At 43.5% G+C, this 5,603-nt stretch overlaps 2 non-coding genes across 2 annotated transcripts; both read right to left on the reverse strand.

Annotated features, from left to right (window-relative positions):
- Positions 1-2,797: 2,797 nt before the first annotated feature.
- On the reverse strand, positions 2,798-2,869 carry TRNAD-GUC (transfer RNA aspartic acid (anticodon GUC)). Its single transcript has one exon. It is a non-coding gene; the product is annotated as a tRNA-Asp (tRNA).
- A 366-nt stretch (positions 2,870-3,235) lies between these two features.
- On the reverse strand, positions 3,236-3,309 carry TRNAI-AAU (transfer RNA isoleucine (anticodon AAU)). The gene has a single exon. It is a non-coding gene; the product is annotated as a tRNA-Ile (tRNA).
- Positions 3,310-5,603: the final 2,294 nt, after the last annotated feature.

Consider the following 5,603-nt stretch of genomic DNA (forward strand, 5'->3'; position numbering starts at 1 on the left):
AAGTGGTGACTCTTCTAATACTTCAGAAGATAGTCAATTTTCTAGTTCATTTTGGCCACTCTTGTTTCTCAACTTTTTGAGACTCAGGGCTGCTTTGGAAAAAATAAATTACCGTATATGCTCGAGTATAAGCCGGATTTTTCAGCACAGTTTTTGTGCTGAAAAAGCCCCCCTCGGCTTATACTCGAGTCAAGCAAAAAAAAAAAATTTTTTTTTTTTTTTTGGGAAGAAGGGTCTATGACCAGCCGCGATAGTAATGTATAGAATCTCCCATAAAATAGTGAAAAAAAAAAGAAGCTTTAAAAAAAATATAGTAAAAAAAAAAGTTCTGAATCCCTCCTTTCCCTAGAATACATATAAAAGTAGAAAATGACTGTGACACACATACACATTAGGTCTCCCTGTGTCTGACAATGCCCGGTCTACTGAATATAGGGGATCTGCAGTGCTCCTGTACCGTCGGGAAGGGGTTAATAGGAGCACTGCAGATCCCCTATATACAGCCAGGCTGAATTCCAAGTGGGGGAAATAAAACAGTCCTCAAGCTCAGGGAAGGGGCAGACAGACAACCAAAACACTCCCTCCCCTTCCCCAGCAACTACTGCACCCAAAAACTCCGACCATTTTAATTTTTGAAATTTTCCAGTAGCTGCTGCATTCCCCCCCCCCCCCCCCCTCGGCTTATACTCGAGTCACTAAGTTTTCCCAGTTTTTTGTGGTAAAATTAGGGGCTTTGGCTTATATTCGGGTCGGCTTATACTCGAGTATATACGGTACCTCTCGCCCCCCCTACTAAATAATTGTTACTAAACAACAACGAGTTGTAGATTTGATGGATTTTTTTCTGTGTGCAGATTTTTAATTTACTGCTCAAACATGGTAAATAAGTTTGTTTCACCTGTGAAATTCAAAAGCCGGACCACAACTGCCATATGTGAATGTTTCCTCAAAGCTACACGATCTTATGTCTCCCACCCAATCATGCCAATCAAGCACATGGCTTAGAACAGGCAGTAGGCCAGGTAGCATAGGTAATGGGATAAGAGAGAGATAGTCATCAGAGCAGGAACAGGTAACTGGAATGATGCCAAGAAACAAGCCGAGGTCAGTACTCAGACAGAATGCACACCTTCACAGGAATTAGAGCACTTGGGGCCTATATAGTTCAGGAATAGAGATCCATACATCCCAAATTCCAAAGACAGAATGTGCGCGCAGCAGCAAATTTAGCTCTGCTCATTCCCATCCATTTCTCTGTGCCCCCACAATATAATGTCATCCTCCTGGTGCCCCCACAGTTTAATGTCTCCCTCTCTTTGACCCTGGTAAAAAAAAACAAACATAAAAAACTCTGATACTCAACTCTTCCTGCTGCTCTGTCTGAAGTCTCTGCTCCTGGAGTCTCCAGGGAGCTGCAGGTGTGCTCTGAGTGACATCATCACTTTGCGTCTGCAGCTCCCGGGGCTGGAGCACATGGATGACTGCCATAAAACCACTGCTGAGGACACCGAATCCAAATGATTGTGGAAATAATTTGTTAGGTGGGACCATAGCGTAGTTTGAGTAGTGGGGCTCTTAAGAAGAGCTTCATGGACATGCCAATGGCAACGTCGATGGGAATTGGGGTAGAGGACAAATGAACCAAAACAGAGGTGTGGTTGGACCAAGAAGTGTACCAATGTGCAAGGCAGTGAGGAGTTTAAGGATTGGGGTATATCCCAAAAAATTATTGATTCTCATGTGGGTATTGTAAGGATGGGAAAAAAGTAGTAGAAACATTCAGTGGGGTTATCCACACCCCAAAGGTCGTATAAGGCATGGGATCAAATGATATAGCCAAGCTCTCACATTAGGTGGGTTTGTGCACGGTGCAGGGGTCTATTTTGCACTAACATCTGAATACTTTGAGAAAATCATGTTGAAATCTCCGACCAGTAGCCAAGTCATTGAGGTGGTCACAGAGCTGGTCCATAACCTGAAATCTGTGACGTCTTATTGGCATATACATTACATAATACATATACACCCTCTGGCAGAAAAAAATCTGCTTCAGGAATTGGACTTCGATGACTGAATTTTGATTTAAAAATATACCGTAGACTTATTTCAATGGAGGTTTAAGAATCTGAACAACTAACAGGACACCGCCTTTTTCTTCTAGGTGGAATGAATGAATGAGAAGTGACCTCACACCCAGAGTCGCTGGTGATTGGCTGAGGACTGCCTGCAAGGTATTATGGGGAAGGCCGCCTGGCCCGAGGTCATGTGATCCCTTTTCGGTCTTTATGTGGTACCAGCCATTTTGTGCGATTTGGCCAAATCTAATTCTGAAGGTTTCCTGAACTCCGGCCTTCTAATTGTCCTCATTCCTGTCCCAGTAGGGGTGAAATATTCAGAGCCGTGTCCTGGAGCTTGTCCTGTTATTCCCTTCTACATTATACCCCGGACATCACAGCAATGTTTGGTAGAACAGGTCCGCCATTGTTCATGTCCCTCCCTCTTCTTCCTGTTCTTCTTAGAGTCTGTACACATGTGGCTGCAGGACATACAGACTGTTTTTATACTGGGTGGAGGAGACTTCTATAGTTTTCTGAATATTTACTTGTTTTTTCACCTTTCCTTCTTCTGCAGCCAGGACTCGAAGGAAAGACGCGTCACGTGAGTGTAAAAAACTGTGATTCTTGGTTTATGATTGTTACTATTAAATTAATTCTGAGTAAATGCTATAAATAGTTTCTATCATTGTCTTCAATATTTTATCACCTTTTTTTCAATTTTGCTAACAAAAAGCTTTAGCCTCCCCGTCGGGGAATCGAACCCCGGTCTCCCGCGTGACAGGCGGGGATACTTACCACTATACTAACGAGGAGTTGCCATAGTAATTACTTGCAGGCAACATCTCCTTAAAGGGAAACAGACCACATTCTCTGAAGACCATGTCCTGGGTTTGAGGACCATCTTCCTTGTTCTTAGGTTCCTCCTTCAGCTTTTTTTCTAGGAGAGCCTTGATGTGAGTCTTATAGGAATGAAGAGAGAATTTACTTCCTGTTCACACATAAAAGACTGTATCAGATGGTAAGTCGGAGGGTCCTCACACGCTACAAGTCCCTATATACAGTCACCGGTAACATTACCTTCACTATCATTTACATCTTATACCTTTCTAGAGGGCCGGACAGTCCGAAAACTTTGGTCATCAGGTTTCTTTAAACAACTCAAAGATAAAAAATCAGACTGGCCCGTACGGGGATCGAACCCGCGACCTTGGCGTTATTAGCACCACGCTCTAACCAACTGAGCTAACCGGCCTCATGAAGAGAGGGTTTTTGAACAACTCAGAATGAAAACAGATCACATGGGAAGTAAAGAAATAGTTTCTAGTAAAGCTGCAGGAATATAACTACAAGGAGGTTGGGATTTCCTTTGTTGTCCTGGTCTTTGTAGATTCACATTGAAAGTCTTCAGTAGGTGATACCTTTTTTAATGGCTAACTCATAACGATGACAGATTTTCCTCTTAAAATCAAAATTTTCATGTCATTGGTGATATTATGATCTTCGTTGCAGAAATGTTTTGACACAGGGTTTGAGCATATGCGACAATCAAGATACAGGATAACAAAATTGAGACATTGCTGTATCGGAAGCCGATTGACCGACCAACCTACCTAAGATGGGATAGTTTACATCCGAAACACATAAAGAACTCAATTGTCTACAGCCAGGCCATCAGATACCATCGCATATGTTCAAACCCTGCAGATGGAGACAAACACCTTGGAGGCCTCAAAAACACATTCTTGAGGCAGAGTTACCATCCAAGAACAATTGATAACCAAATCACCAGAGCCACCAGAATACCAAGATCGGAGTTATTAAGATACAATACCAAACAGGAAAACAATCGGGTGCCCCTGGTCGTCACATATAACCCACACTTAGAGATGCTTAGTAGAGATGAGCAAACAGTAAAATGTTCGAGATTCGATATTTGTTTCGAGTAGCCCCTCAATATTCGACTACTCGAATCGAATATCGAACCCTATTATACTCTATGGGGGGGAAAATGCTCGTTTCAGGGGTAGGCAACGTTCAATCAAATTATACTTACCAAGTCCACGAGTGAGGGTCGGGCTGGATCCTCCGAGAAGTCTTCTCCTTGCAGCGTCCCCGCGGCATCTTCTGGCTCTGAATTCACTCTGCCAGGCATCGGGCCTGGGTAGAGCCGACCGCGCACGTCTGCACTACAAGCGGGCATTCGCAGTCGGCTCTGCCCAGGCCTGATGCCTGATAGACTGAATTTAGAGCCGGAAGACGCCGCGGAGAAGCTGCACGGAGAAGACTTCTAAAGGTAGGAGAAGAACCAGCGTTGATTGGCCGACTGTATAGCATTCTCCCAATCAATGCTGGTTCTGCATCGAACTTTTACATTCGAATAGCGAGTGGTACTCGATCGAGTACGAGTATTTCAAATACCGTAGTATTCGATCGAATACCTACTCGACTAAATACTACTCGATCATCTCTAATGCTTAGAGGAATCACACACAAATTACATCCACTACTGCAAAAAGACAACCGTCTAACATCCATATTTCCATACCCCCCCCCCCCCACTCCTATGCTACAGACAGCCACCAAACCTCAGGAATATGGTTGTCAGCAGCTCACTGTCACCTCCAACTAACACAGGAACATTTCCATGCAGACAGAAAAGGTGCAAAACCTGCCCTCACATACTGACCACTGACAGGATAGAGATACCAAACTCTAACAGGGAATATAGAATCCCAGGTACGTTCATCTGTAACACACCTAATGTAGTGTATTTAATAATATGCACCAAAGGTTCCACTGAAAATCTGTATGTTGGAGAGACTGGTCAGAAGTTCAGTATAAGAATGAACACACATCACCATATAATTAGAGAACAAAGAATGGACCTTCCTGTGTCAAAACATTTCTGCAACGAAGATCATAACATCACCAATGACATGAAAATTTTGATTTTAAGAGGGAATTTTAAATCCAAGAACAGACAGATTTATGAGTACAAGTGCATGACCCTATTTAACACTCTGGAGAAAGGAATGAACCTTTGACATGGGTTCATGGCATCCTACAGAAATCACTGACCTGAGACAGCCATAAAGACACTCTGAACTGATAAGAACCTGGGAACTGTGGATTTGTTTACTTGTATATTACTAATAAGCCTCTTCCCCTTTCCCCCCTCCCTCCTAAAATTCTATCCCTATGTGTCCTGTTGTACATAAATATGCAGCCTTCAGAAATTGTTTTTAGTTAAATCTAAAGAAGAAGCTGAGAGCTTCGAAACGTTAATCTGTCATCATTATGAGTAATGCTAGGTTCACACCTGCATTCTTCTTTCCGTTCTGTGCTTTCCGTCTTCTGCATCCCAAAAGTCGGAAAGCTCAGACCGGGTCCGGCCGTGAGCGGCGGTGAGCGTTTTAGGCTCTCCGCTGCGAAACCGGATTTTTTTTATCCGGACACAGAGTACTGCATGTCCGACTCTGTGTCCGGATTTAAAAACCCGGTTTTGCGGCGGAGAGCGCGAAACGCTCATTGCCGCTCACGGCTGGA

Source organism: Leptodactylus fuscus, chromosome 5 (genome assembly GCF_031893055.1).
Source record: "Leptodactylus fuscus isolate aLepFus1 chromosome 5, aLepFus1.hap2, whole genome shotgun sequence".
In the NCBI taxonomy this organism is placed as follows: domain Eukaryota; kingdom Metazoa; phylum Chordata; class Amphibia; order Anura; family Leptodactylidae; genus Leptodactylus; species Leptodactylus fuscus.